The sequence below is a fragment of the Salmo salar genome, chromosome ssa16 (genome assembly GCF_905237065.1).
Source record: "Salmo salar chromosome ssa16, Ssal_v3.1, whole genome shotgun sequence".
Taxonomy (NCBI): Eukaryota; Metazoa; Chordata; class Actinopteri; order Salmoniformes; family Salmonidae; genus Salmo; species Salmo salar.
In genome coordinates this window covers 5855744-5871436 of record NC_059457.1, presented here as the reverse complement: position 1 = coordinate 5871436, position 15693 = coordinate 5855744, and the positions used below count along the sequence as shown (strand labels likewise).

At 41.0% G+C, this 15693-nt stretch overlaps 2 non-coding genes across 2 annotated transcripts; both read left to right on the top strand.

Moving 5' to 3' along the window:
* The first annotated feature begins 380 nt into the window (after positions 1 to 380).
* Positions 381 to 452, top strand: trnap-ugg (transfer RNA proline (anticodon UGG)). The gene has a single exon. It is a non-coding gene; the product is annotated as a tRNA-Pro (tRNA).
* A 555-nt stretch (positions 453 to 1007) lies between these two features.
* On the top strand, positions 1008 to 1079 carry trnap-agg (transfer RNA proline (anticodon AGG)). The gene has a single exon. It is a non-coding gene; the product is annotated as a tRNA-Pro (tRNA).
* Positions 1080 to 15693: the final 14614 nt, after the last annotated feature.

Here is a 15693-nt window from a genome sequence, read left to right as displayed (position 1 = left end):
GTTGCTGCCTAGCTATGTTGTTGTCTTAGGTCTCTCTTTATGTAGTGGTGTGTTGTCTCTCTTGTTGTGATGTGTCTTTTGTCCTATATTTTTTTTCTTAATTTAAAAAAATATATTTCAATATATTTTTTCATCCCAGCCCACATCCCTGCAGAAGGCCTTTTGCCTTTTGGTGGGCCATCATTGTAAATAAGGATTTGTTCTTAATGTACTTGCCTAGTTAATTAAAGGTTATATAAAATAAATAAATAAAAATGTGATTACCATTTGAGGTCAGTGAAGTCACAGTTTCACTGAGGACATATCTCAAATTTCACACATACTTGATGTCAGTGACAGGAAGCAGAATTTAAAATCTATGTGTACTGTTTTTTCCTCAGGGCTCGTTGGTCTAGGGGTATGATTCTCGCTTTGGGTGCGAGAGGTCCCGGGTTCAAATCCCGGACGAGCCCTTTTTTGAGGAAATGAATTGCCTTTATTCAGTTTGTGAATACGTAGAGCCTATGAGAACGAGGAGACGTTTAAGTATTAGGTGGGATTTCCCAGTCCGTTTTGTTGGTGGCTAAGGGCTGTGTCCTTAGCCGTGGTGCATTGGCCAAATACCACACCTCCTCGGGCATTATTGCTTAGTATTATAAGGACTGTCAACAACTGGCAAGTCTACTTTATAAATTCTCTTATCTGTCAGCCACCTAAAATTCCATGTTTTTTTTACCTATAACACTATAGTCCTGCATAGTCCTCAATTTCCACAATCCAACGATAACAGGCAAGCCTACAGTTCTTCATAAACATGTCAGTCAAAGACAAAGGTTTTTGTTTGCAAATCTGACAACGTATGTAAAACTTCCAAAACAGTGTTTGTGATTACCACCAGAGGGCAGTCTAACAGTAGAACTGTATTCAGAAAAAAACCTGCCACATCACATACTCTGGAAATGAACACACAGACCTATGAGGAGGCGGAAGAAACGAAACTTTAACTATGGGATAAGAATTCTAGTGATGGCTCGTTGGTCTAGGGGTATGATTCTCGCTTAGGGTGCGAGAGGTCCCGGGTTCAAATCCCGGACGAGCCCAGCTTTTGGTGGAAAAGGTTGCTTATATTTAGGGTTAATGTGGTTCTATTAGTAATTGAAAAGTCACAGATAAAGTGGTAAGAAAAATTGTAACAATAGGAAAATGGTAGCCTGTAAAAAAAATTAACTACAACTACACTATACTATATTCAAGTTTGTAAAATAATTAGTATTCGACTTTCTATTAATAGTATTTTATGAATAGATAAGACAGCATTAGAAGAAAGGATAATTAGCTAAATACTAAATATATAGAAGTGGAACACAACATGGTAGGGATTAAAACACAGCAAACAGAGGACATAGAAGGCACAGTATGTAGGTATGTGCGGGTGTATAGTGATGTAAGGTGGGGTGTGTGTTTTTGTGTTTGGAAAAGTGTGGCATTAAGTGAGTGAAAAAGGAAAATGGTTGCAAATCCCAGAGCCCATGTGTGTCTGCGAGCAGGGGTTTTGAGAGAGAGCTTTCAATTTTGTGATATGGGATATACATTTTTACACCCCACCTGAGCGACACATACACTAAGGAGAAGACTTTATCTGTTTTCTGGGCCTACTGTAAGTAGCCTATACACAGCCAAAACAGAAAGATAAATGAGGCCAGAGACCCACTAAAGCAGCATCGCCCCGTAAAGATTCTGAGCCTGCCTGGCAGGGTTGGTCCTACAAAGCCAAAGCCCCCTGATGGGTGAGCATAATATACAAGGAGTTTCTCAAAGCTGCTAATGAGAACCTTGATGACCTTGTACCTAGCCAGTGGGGATTCTGGTGTGGTACCCCCTCCCAGGTAGTGGCAGTGCTGGCAACACTTGCTACAGTAAGCCATCGGGAGGGGGTAACACTCGGACAATCAGAGAGGGGTCAAATTATTGTGGCCCTGGTGGAACAAAATAATCAAACATCTGACTGCACATAGATGGTCACATAGCAAAGCAAATATCATGGAACAGCTATATGGACACTTAATCACTATGGTACTATTTAATGGTAAGTTTACAAACAAAAATTCAGACCCATCAACTTTTTCTACATCTTGTTACGTTACAGCCTTATTCCAAAATGTATTAAATAAAAAAAAAATCCTCATCAATCTACACACTATACCCCATAATTACAAAGTGAAAACAGGTTTTTAGCAATTTTCCCAAATGTATTAAACATTTTAAAAAATAAGAAAAACCCTGGAATGAGTAGGTGTGTCCAAACTTTTCATTGGTACTGTGTATATAAACAGTGTATTCGGAACGTATTCAGATCCCTAGGAATTTTTCCACATTTTGGTACGTTACAGCCTTATTCTAAAATTGATTAAATTGTGTTTTTCCTCGTTAATCTACACACAATATCCCATAATGACAAAGCAAAAACAGTTTTTTTACATTTTGGTCAGGGAGGTGACCAAGAACCCAATGGTCACTCTGACAGCTCCAGAGGTCCTCTGTGGAGATAGGAGAACCTTCCAGAAGGACAACCATCTCTGCAACACTCCACCAATCAGGCCTTTATGGTAGAGTAGCCAGACAGAAGCCACTCCTCAGTAAAAGGCACATGACAGCCCGCTTGGAGTTTGCCAAAAGGCATTTAAAGACTCTCAGATCACTAGAAGCAAGATTCTCTTGTCTGATGAAACCAAGATTGAACTCTTTGGCCTGAATACCAAGCGTCACGTCTGGAGGAAACCTGGCACCATCCCTACATTGAATCATGCTGGTGTCAGCATCATGCTGTGGGGATGTTTTTCAGTGACGGGGCCAGGGAGACGAATCAGGATCGAGGCAAAGATGAACAGAACAAATTACAGAGAGATCCTTGATGAAAATCGGCTTCAGAGAGCTCAGGACTTCAGACTGGTTCTCTGGTCTGATTCTCTGGTCTGATGAAACCAAGATTGAACTCTTTGGCCTGAAAGCCAACATCTGATGGAAACCTGGCACCATCCAAGCTTCCTGCCATCCAGGACCTCTATACCAGGCGGTGTCAGAGGAAGGCCCTAAAAATTGCCAAAGACTCCAGCCACCCTAGTCATAGACTGTTCTCTCTGCTACTGCACGGCAAGCGGTACCCGGAGCGCCAAGTCTAGGTCCAAGAGGGTTCTTAACAACTTCTGCCCCCAAGCCATAAGACTCCTGAACAGCTAATCAAATGGCTACCCAGACTTTTGCAGTTTTTTATTTTTAATACATTTGCAAAAATTTCTAAAAACCTATTTTTGCTTTGTCATTATGGGGTATTGTGTGTAGATTGATGAGGGGAAAAATATATTTTATCTATCTTAGAATAACGCTGTAACGTAACAAAACGTGGAAAAAGTCAAGGGGTTTGAACACTTTCCGAATACAAATCAAATCAAATTTAATTTGTCATGTGCGGAATCCAACAGGTGTAGACCTTACAGTGAAATGCCTTCTTAACAAGCCTTTAATCAACAATGCAGTTTTAAGAAAAATATCTAAAATAAAAAAATTATTAAAGAGCAGCAGTAGAATAGACTGTATATTATGATAAATATAATTTAAACTTTTATGTCATTATGGTAAATGGTGAAATAAGTATAGCCAGTTATAATTGTAATGGCTTAGCAGATAATGAGGAAAGACTATCCGTATTTACCTGTCTAAAAGAGATGGACAATAATATCTATTGTTTACAGGAAACTCCGTCAGCAATTTTAGATGAAGTTGTGTGGAAAAAGGACTGGGTGGGGGGGGGGGAAATATACTTCTCCCATGGCCAAAGAAACTCAAAAAGGGTGATGATATGTGCAAAATGTCCAAACAGATCCGCAAGGTAGATGGATGATTTCTAATATGTTAATGGACCATAAACAGATATGGCTCATTAATCTATATGGTCCAAATAAGGATGATCCACGCTTCTTTGAAAATATAATAAACCAAACCTTCAAGCAAAACAAGACTATTATTACAGTTGGAGATTATAATACGGTTTTAAATACCTCGATGGACCGTAAAGGAAATCACCCTCATGCACTTAAGGAAATCACAAATGTCATGGATATATGAAGGCTTAAATATCCTGACCTAGTGAGGTATACATGGCGGAGGCTCAATCAAGCTAGACGTCTTGACTACTTTCTTATGTCATTCTCGTTAGCACCAAAAAATGTAAATGTGTTGATAGGGAACAGAATGCGGTCGGACCATCAAAAAATTGGCATAGACATTACTCTTACAGAATTTCCACATGGGCGAGGATATTGGACATTTAATCTAAACCTACTGGATGATAACTTGTTTATAATTAGGACAGAAAAATGTATAACTAACTTTTTCAGAGATAACATTGTTACGATGTACGCTGAGAGTCGGGAAGCAAGTTCAGGGAGTGAATACATTTAATAAATAAATGAACAAAACAAGAAACACAAACAGCGCACCGACATGAAACAGGCAGGGGCGGTTCTGGGGGGGGGCATGGGGGGCCAGTGCCCCTGTGACAACAATTTTGGACCCCCTTGTGGCCCCCCTAAATGTGGAGTATGAAATAATTTTGACATAACTAATTTTTGCTATCGTTCTTTTTTTACATCCGTTATTAGACAGTGGCAACGCGGAACACTAATGATTATGAACATGGTATTTTGCCTGCTAATGCCTGCAATGCAGTGAAGAAAACGATATGACAACAATAACGTCTAATGTAACTGGCCCCAGCTTGGCCCCCCCCCAGTTGAAATGGTCTAGAACCGCCACTGGAAACAGGAACAATCACGACTGGGGAAGAAACCAAAGGGAGTGACATATAAAGGGTGATGGAGTCCAGGTGAGTGTCATTATGCACGTAATGCTGGTGACAGGTGTGTGCTCTAACGAGCAGCCTGGTGACCTAGAGGCTGGAGAGGGAGCACACATGACAAACATAGGTCCAGCAGATCACCTTATTGTATGGGGCACTTTTAAACGTGCCTTTAGAGGGCATGCCATTCAGTACTCATCTCTAAAACAGAAGCAATTTAGGTCAAAGAGTCCATATTAAAGGAAATGAAAGGTCTAATTGTATAGATAGATAGCAATAGAAACTTTACCATAGAGGCACAGAATAAGTTAGATGAAAAACTAAAAGAAATGGAGGAACTTATTCAAGAAAGATAAAGTGTAATATATTATACAAATAAAGCAAACTGGATGGAATATGTAGGAAAATGCATCAATTTATTTTTTAATCTTCAACATAGAAATGCTACCAAAAATAATTTACTAAAACTTGCTACAAATGACAGAGTCATAAAAACAAAATGAGTGTCACAGGTGACGTAATGTATAGACCAAGGCGCAGCGGGTTGCGTGCTCATAATTATATTTATTAAAGCAAACATGGAAAAACAATAAACAACAGCTAACAGATTTGCAGGCTACACAGCAGTGCAAATACAACTACCCACAATCAACCAGGTGAAAACAAGCTCCCTAAATATGACTCTCAATCAGGAACAACGATGTACAGCTGTTCCTGATCGAGAGCCACACAGACCAACAAAGAAATACACAAACTAGAAAAACCTAGAATACCAAAACAAGAACATACACCAAAAACCCCGGAACACATAAATACAACACCCCTCTACATACACATAACCCCCGAACCACATAAAACAAATACCCTCTGCCACATCCTGACCAAACTACAATAACAAATAATCCCTATTACTGGTCAGGACGTGACAATGAGTCGCACACTCCATATGTATAAACTTCCAGTCATTTATTGGGTAAAACACCAACGTTTCGGCATCACTGTGTCTTCTTCAGGGTAATGTTATGAATACTTGAAACAGGTTAGGTAGACACAATAGTGCAATTAGTGCAACCAATGACAATAGTGAGGGGTGTGTCATAATTATTAGGTTGATTAGAATGAATTGAGTGAAACTGTTAAAAGACAAAAGTTTACAGCATATTGAATATACACTGCTCAAAAAATAAAGGGAACACTAAAATAACACATCCTAGATCTGAATGAATGAAATAATCTTATTAAATACTTTTTTCTTTACATAGTTGAATGTGCTGACAACAAAATCACACAAAAATAATCAATTGAAATCCAATTTATCAACCTATGGAGGTCTGGATTTGGAGTCACACTCAAAATTAAAGTGGAAAACCACACTACAGGCTGATCCAACTTTGATGTAATGTCCTTAAAACAAGTCAAAATGAGGCTCAGTAGTGTGTGTGGCCTCCACGTGCCTGTATGACCTCCCTACAACGCCTGGGCATACTCCTGATGAGGTGGCGGATGGTCTCCTGAGGGATCTCCTCCCAGACCTAGACTAAAGCATCCGCCAACTCCTGGACAGTCTGTGGTGCAATGTGGCGTTGGTGGATGGAGCGAGACATGATGTCCAAGATGTGCTCAATTGGATTCAGGTCTGGGGAACGGGCGGGCTAGTCCATAGCATCAATGCCTTCCTCTTGCAGGAACTGCTGACACACTCCAGCCACATGAGGTCTAGCATTGTCTTGCAATAGGAGGAACCCAGGGACAACCGCACCAGCATATGGTCTCACAAGGGGTTTGAGGATCTCATCTCGGTACCTAATGGCAGTCAGGCTACCTCTGGCGAGCACATGGAGGGCTGTGTGGCCCCCCAAAGAAATGCCACCCCACACCATGACTGACCCACCGCCAAACCGGTCATGCTGGATGATGTTGCAGGCAGCAGAACGTTCTCCACGGCGTCTCCAGACTGTCACGTCTGTCACATGTGCTCAGTGTGAACCTGCTTTCATCTGTGAAGAGCACAGGGCGCCAGTGGCGAATTTGCCAATGTTGGTGTTCTCTGGCAAATGCCAAACGTCCTGCACGGTGTTGGGCTGTAAGCACAACCCCCACCTGTGGACGTCGGGCCCTCATACCACCCTCATGGAGTCTGTTTCTGACCGTTTGAGCAGACACATGCACATTTGTGGCCTGCTGAAGGTCATTTTGCAGGGCTCTGGCAGTGCTACTCCTGCTCCTCCTTGCACAAAGGCGGAGGTAGTGGTCCTGCTGCTGGGTTGTTGCCCTCCTACGGCCTCCTCCACATCTCCTGATGTACTGGCCTGTCTCCTGGTAGCGCCTCCATGCTCTGGACACTACGCTGACAGACACAGCAAACCTTCTTGCCACAGCTCGCATTGATGTGCCATCCTGGATGAGCTGCACTACCTGAGCCACTTGTGTGGGTTGTAGACTCCGTCTCATGCTACCACTAGAGTGAAAGCACCGCCAGCATTCAAAAGTGACCAAAACATCAGCCAGGAAGCATAGGAACTGAGAAGTTGTCTGTGGTCACCATCTGCAGAACCACTCCTTTATTGGGGGTGTCTTGCTAATTGCCTATAATTTCCACCTGTTGTCTATTCCATTTGCACAACAGCATGTGACATTTATTGTCAATCAGTGTTGCTTCCTAAGTGGACAGTTTGATTTCACAGAAGTGTGATTGACTTGGAGTTACATTGTGTTGTTTAAGTGTTCCCTTTATTTTTTTGAGCAGTATATTACATATTGGATCACAAAAAAATAAAACTTTAACATTACCATGTAGTTTACCAATTAAAAGGTTTGACGGTGATGTGGACATACTCGGTATACATATCGCAAAATAAATAAATGATCTCACTACAATACATTTTAATAGAAAGTTAGCAAAAATAGATAAAATCTTGCTATGATGGAAAGGAAAATAACTGCCTATTTGTGGAAAAACATGAAATGAATGAAAATGAAATAATCTACAAAATGTAGCAATTTTTAAAACAAGCCATAGAAAGCTGGTTGCAACTTCAGTTTAATCCACCAGAGAAGACAGAACAAATAATAAAACAAATGTTGTGGTTAAACTCAAATGTACTAATCGACAAAAAAATGCATTATTTTTGGAATAATAAAAAAAAGTATAATCTTTTTGAATGATATCATAAATAGGACTGGTGGAGTTATGTCACACATGCAGCTAACAAAAAATATATGGAAATGTCTGCTCTACCCAAAATTACAACCAACTAATTGCAGCATTACCGCAAAAATGAAAGAAGCAAGTGAACCGTGGGAGAAAGTAAGGAACTTGTCTGTCGGCCCTGCATTAAAGACCAAAATTGGTTAAAGAAAATTGTGATAAATAAAAAGTATACCAGTTTCATTTAAGGACCAATAGAATGTTATATATAGTGCATTCGGAAAGTATTCAGACCCCTTGACTTTTTCCACATTTTGTTACGTTACAGCCTTATTCTAAAATGGATTAAATAATAAATCCCAAAGCCACTTATGCATTGTCTTGGCTGTGTAATTAGGGACGGTGTCCTGTTGGAAGATGAACCTTTACTCTGGAGCAGGTTTTCATCAAGGATCTCTCTCTACTTTGCTCTGTTCATCTTTCCCTCAATACTGACTACTCTCCCAGTATCTGCTACTGAAAAACACCACCCACAACATGATGCTGCCACCACCATGCTTCACCGTAGGGATGATGCTAGGTTTCCTCCAGACGTGACACTTGGCATTCAGGCAAAATACTTTGGTTTCATCAGACCAGAAAATGTTGTTTCTCTTGGTCTGAGTCCTTTAGGAGATGGTTGTCCTTCTGGAAGGTTCTCCCATCTCCACCGAGGAACTCTGGAGCTCTGTCAGAGTGATCACCGGTTTCTTGGTCACCTCCCTGACCAAGGCCCTTCTCCCCTAAATGTTCAGAGTGGCCAGGTGGCTAGCTCTAGGAAGAGTCTTTGTGGTTCCAAACTTCTTCCATTTAAGAAATACGGAGGCACTGTGTTCTTGGGGACCTTCAGTGCAGCAGAAATGTTTTAGTACCCTCCCCAGATCTGTGCGTCGACACAATCCTGGCCTGGAGCTCTAGGGACAATTCCTTGGACCTCATGGCTTGGTTTATGCACCGACATGCACTGTCAACTGTGGGACCTTATACAGACAGGTGTGTGCCTTTCCAAATAATGATCAATGGAAACAGGATGCACCTGAGCTCGATTTTGAGTTTCATAACAAAGGGTCTGAATACTTATGTAAATAAGGTATTTCTGTATTTTTTTTTTGCAAACATTACTAAAAACCCATTTTTTGCTTTGCCATTATGGGGTATTGTGTGTTGATTGATGAGGGATTTTTTGGTATTTAATACATTTTAGAATAAGGCTGTAGCGTATCAAATTGTGGAAAAAGTCAAGGAGTCTGAATACTTTCCGAATGCACAGGTTTATACCTTTTGTGAAACAGCAAAGTTTAAAATATATGGCAAATAGTAATCAAACTGGATGGCCTTCAGAAATAAATGGGAGGGGTATATGTATTTTATATGTATGTGTGTATGTGTGTATGTATGTATGTATGTATGTATGTATGTATGTATATAAACTCATATATAAAATCCAAATAACTTCACAGATCTTCATTGTAAAGGGTTTAAACACTGTTCCCCATGCTTGTTCAATGAACCATAAACAATTAATGGACATGCACCTGTGGAACGGTCGTTAAGACATTAACAGTTTACAGACGGTAGGCAATTGAGGTCACAGTTATGAAAACTTAGGACACTAAAGAGGCCTTTCTACTGACTCTGAAAAACACCAAAAGAAAGATACCCAGGGTCCCTGCTCATCTGCATGAACATGCCTTAGGCATGCTGCAAGGAGGCATGAGGACTGCAGATGTGGCCAGGGCAATAAATTGCAATGTCCGTACTGTGAGACGCCTAAGACAGCGCTACAGGGAGACAAGACGGACAGCTGCTCGTCCTCGCTGTGGCAGACCACGTGTAACAACACCTGCACAGGATCGGTACATCCGAACATCACACTTGCGGGACAGATACAGGATGGCAACAACAAATGCCCGAGTTACACCAGGAATGCACAATCCCTTCATCAGTGCTCAGACTGTCCGCAATAGGCTGAGTGAGGTTGGACTGAGGGCTTGTAGGCCTGTTGTAAGGCAGGTCCTCACCAGACATCACCGGCAACAATGTTGCCTATGGGCACAAACCCATCGTTGCTGGACCAGACAGGACTGGCAAAAAGTGTGAGCATTACACCGAGGCCTGTACTCTGGAGCGGGATCGATTTGGAGGTGGAGGGTCCGTCATGGTCTGGGGCAGTGTGTCACAGCATCATCGGACTGAGCTTGTTGTCATTTCAGGCAATCTCAACTCTGACCGTTACAGGGAAGACATCCTCCTCCCTCATGTGGTACCCTTCCTGCAGGCTCATCCTGACATGACCCTCTAGCATGACAATGCCACCAGCCATACTGCTCGTTCTGTGCGTGATTTCCTGCAAGACAGGAATGTCAGTGTTCTGTCATGGCCAGCGAAGAGCCCGGATCTTAATCCCATTGAGCACGTCTGGGACCTGTTGGATTGGAGGGTGAGGGCTATGGCTATTCAGCCCCAGAATGTCCGGGAACTTGCAGGTGCCTTGGTGGAAGAATGGGGTAACAACTCACAGCAAGAACTGGCACAGCTGGTGCAGTACACAAGGAGGAGATGCACTGCAGTACTTAAATCAGCTGGTGGCCACACCAGATACTGACTGTTACTTTTGATTTTGACCCCCCCCCTTTGTTCAGGGACACATTATTCCATTTCTGTTAGTCACCTGTCTGTGGAACTTGTTCAGTTTATGTCTCCGTTGTTGAATCTTATGTTCATACAAATATTTACACATGTTAAGCTTGCTGAAAATAAACGCAGTTGACAGTGAGAGGACGTTTCTTTTTTTGCTGAGTTTATATTTACAAAAAATATAATGGGGGATTGGAACTTATGCAGACAATTATATTTATGGAAGCTACAATCTATCTGCAACATTAAAGCTGATCTACAACCAAAAGAAGAATACCAAAAAAATGATAATAAAATGGTGGTCTGTAAGTAGCAAATATGGATATATTTAGACCCTTTCATAAAAAAGAGATAAAACAAAATCCACTGAGTATGGAATATAACTTACAATGTCAACAAGTGACTTTGATTTGTGTGACAGTAATATACATACATTTAGATAGAATCTTCAACTGTATTATTCTCACTGACGTTGTAATTGAACTGCAACTTGCCAGAAGAAGAACTGTGAGAGTGCCATCAAATATGTTACTTCCACTATTAGGACACACATCCTTTCCAGCCAAATGGAACCATCTTCAGCAACATCTCCAGCAGGTAGTAGAGGATGAAGAAACAGTATAACATCTATCAATCTCATGGAGGCATAGACATGCATGACCCATACTAGCTACACCTAAATGAATCACTTATGTGAGAAACGGAGTAGGTGAAGTAAATACTGTCCTTGTACCACATAAAATGTTCTTGAATTGCCTAGTAGTCCTTCCGTTCAGTGTCTTCTCACAGTCAATCACCAGGATAATCTTGAGGAATACTGATGAAAGTTAAATGAATATACTGTACAGTACATCTAAACCTCCCTCATGAGACACTTTGCTGAACGAAATGCATGAAATGTGACCTGGCCTTTTCAATATCTGACGATGTTTGTGCAGTGCTTATAGGAACCACTAGATGGCCGTCTCTGAGCGGTTTTACTGAGCATGCAACAGCATGACCTAAGAGGATTCCACATACACGTGGCAGGCAGTAGAATTTGAACTCTTGGTTGTTTAACCTTATTATAGGCTTGTTGGTTTAAGGGTATGATTCTTGATTAAAATGCAAGAGGTCCCTACTTTTAAGAACTTAAATTACTTTCAGTTAATTTTTTTACCTTTATTTGACTAGGCAAGTCAGCTATGAACAAATTCTTATTTACAATGACAGCCCAGACACAGTGGGTTAACTGTCTTGTTCAGGGGCAGAACAATTTGATGTAGCAACCTTTCGGTTACTGGTCCAACGCTCTAACCACTAGGCTACCTGCGCCCCTCAGTATAAATACATAGTGAACGAAGTATTTGTGCATTCACCCAAGTACCTATATTACTGTAAATAAGTAGACTGGAATCCAAACGGATGAACTTTGTTTCCAAACAATGGTGAAATGGAGCATATCAACTTGGATTACAGACTAGTGAATATTCCGTGAGGATCAAGCAGAAACACAAACAAATAAATTAACCTTTTACACTCGTGGGAATTGGCCTATATGGTATGTGCAACATAAGACAACAAAATTACAAGGGTTTGAGTGAGAGGCCACACACCTGTCCAACGTGTGCACAGTTCCTACTCATTTCAATGCACTTTTATGACTCAAAGAAGTCTTCAACTATAAGGTGTTTTATTTTTCTGCTCTTCTAGCTCTGCCATTGAGGAACTAGAGCAAGCACACTTGTAGTTGTTTTGTTTGGAACACAACCTTGCATCCCCGCCATCACACAATTACAGTTGCTGTTTACGCAATCCAAAAAAAGGTCCATTATAAATCGCAATCTGGGTCAAGTGGGCATCATTTGAAAGCCTGTTCTTTTGCCAACATGACGATATAACAGTGTTAGGCTTTCACAATGCAATTCAGGGAAACAGACCATAATATTGGTCCGCGTTAAAAAAAAGTCATGAGCGCATTCAGGCGCGTGTGCCGTGGGAAATATTCTTTAAGTGATAACGCCAGAGAAGCCGGTGTTTGGAGGATATATTGACACGGATGTTGTTCGTCTCCGGCCAGCAAACTGTGCCAATATATCCTCCAAACACCGGCGTTGAGGGCATTATAACTTTTATACAACGGGTTACCAAAATATTCAAATAATCATTTACATATTTTAATTAAAAACTTTACTGTGATGAATTTATTCATACTATTTCAAAAATATATTCCTGACACAAATCTAGGGTTCCTACCAAATCCGGCTGGTCGTTTGTTCTATTGGTTCAGTTCCCAGAGTCGCAACCCAGTCATTTAGTCTTTTTGTTCTGTATCTATGGATGCGACCCAGTCGTTAGTTCTACATGTTCCATGCCATACTGTCTGGCAACATTCTTATCCCTTGCTTGCTAGCTAGCCAACTACGGCTAACTTACAGTCAAGTCAAACAGTGCAGCCAGAATAACAGCAAAGTAGCTGCATTTGCATTTGTTTAAGCTGTTTTTGTAGTGACATTTATGTGGATACATCCATAACAATGAGCTAATGAGGTCGCGATTTCGCCTGGCATAGAAAATGTGCTCTCTCGTCAAGACATTGTAGTTCAGAGGAGATAGCCAACAACACAGCTAACACAATCATTTCAAACTGAAGGTGTAAAGACTGCAAACTAGCTGCACTTCATTTCGTTTGACCTTTTTTCAATTCTTTGTATATATCCATAAATATGATGCCAGCTGTTCCATGATTTCAACTGGCTGAGAAACGTTGCCCGCCTGTCTGTCTCGTCCCGATTCCCAACACATGCATTACTATGGGACAGCTGGAGATCGATTATGAATATTGAATCAATGTTCCAAATGTTGGAGAGACAGACAGCAAGGTTTATACAAATCTCCGCTGTTGAAAATGTAATGTTAGTCTAAAAGAAATGTGAGATAATGTCTAGATGCTTTTTATAGGTAGCCTAGTGGTTAGAACGTTGGGCCAGTAACCAAAAGGTTGCTAGATCAAATCCCTGAGCTGACAAGGTAAGAATCTGTTGTTCTGCCCCTGAACAAGGCAATTAACCCACTGTTCCTAGGCTGTCATTGTAAATCAGAATTTGTTCTTAACTGACTTGCCTGGTTAAATAAAGTGCTTGGCTGATGAGACAGTGGATTGTGTAGTCATATGGAACAGAGTTAATAGGCATTTTATCATCAAAGATTTAGCCGGTGTTAACTTGTGGAATAGACACCGGCTGGAATGCAGTTTTAACCCCTTTCAACATTCAGGATTAGACCCACCCATTGTATAATTCACAATAGACACACATGGGCTCATTCTGTTCCGAACAACCCATCATGTAAATGTACAGCAAACATAGTGACCATAAACGTTGACACTGTATATGACCTGAGTTCTATGATGGAAATGTCAAGTGCACATTTGGACGGGTGTTTGGCTTGCTTGCTTGTACGACATCAAAGCGGTATTTTATTATAATCCTCAACGTCTCGTCTTAATTTATAACATTTCCCGAACTCAGACAACAAAAATTGGCTAAAGTTACCCAATTAGCAGAAGGGATGGGGGCAACTTCTTGTCATGCGAGGAGCTCAAGTACAGAACGGCTGTCAGTCAAAACCAATACAGTGCTGTGAACCGCTCAGCCAGAGCTCTGACACCATGTACAGCATGTTACTGTACAGCCTCTGCGTTCCAATTTAGCCATTTATCAGTGCCCAAATTTGCCCTTTTCAACCCGTATACGGGTACGATTGTAAAGGCTACTTAATACAGTATTGTAACATTGTGAACTTGTGAACTTGTGAAATTGTGACATAGTGAACTCACACAGGTGCTGACATCGTTGGCCAGGGCCACTGCATTCCCCTCCACAATGACATAATGCTGACTGATGATAAACTGAACATTCTGCAGGAACTTAGATTGGTATTCAGGCAATGGAGGATGCTACAACAAAAAAACAACAATGAATTGAATAAGCTGTGACATTTACTTTAAAGTATCTTTTCAGGTTTGTTTGTTTATTATATAAGCCATATTATTTCTTCCAGGAAGTGCAAGCACAAAGGCAAACGATGAAAGTATGATTGCGGTTAGACTGACCGTCAGCTCACTGCACAGATTGTAAGAAATACATATTGTGGTAGAGATGTAAAAATATATTTGGGATTATTTTGGACATATACTATATACTACAGTACATATAAATACAGTATCTATCGCTATCTGTAGATATAAGCACATACCTGGTTGATCCTGTCCTTGTGTAGCTCATCAAACAGTCTCCGGAAGGCCTCGCTGGGGATGTAGCCACTGTATGACTGGCACGCATACAGTAGAATTCACACTTTTAGAATCTCCTTGTGTTTTGGAATACCAAAAATGCAAGTACTGTACACAGTTCAGATGATCTGGGGCCAGCTCTGACTACATGCGTGGGTATAGATGTGGGTACACAGATCCGCGAGCCATTGCGGCCCCCCTACACTATGCACTGTACTTGTTTTGAATGATCTATGTGTTTTTACTGAGCTGCCCTTCTTGGCCAGTTCTCCCTTGAGAAAGAGTTTTTGTGACCTCTAACTTCCTGGTTAAACAAAGCTTAAATAAAATATATATAAAAAAAAACACATTTTGTCATCAAGTAAATCTTCTGAAAATCCTGACAGCTACTGCCATTCAACTAAAATAAACTATCTAAAACTTTTCAAAATAGGCTTAAGGGCCTAAGATAAAAAACATAACCCTTGTCCCAGTCTCCACAATATATGCTGAGTGCGAACTGACAAAGGGGATTTCACTGTACCTCTCCCCTTGAAAGAGCAGCATGCCAAACATGGTGAAGAACCACTAGCAAGATCACACTGAAGAGAGGAGCAAAACATTACATAGCACCGACAATGCACTCCTTCCAGTTAGAACCTTTTTGGTTTCCATGTAGAACCTTAGAACCTTATTCTAAGAGCGTACTTCTGTGTTAGTACAAGATAGCGTTAGTTGTGCAACCATGGCCTTTCATGAACATGTACAGAAATGATTTGGCAT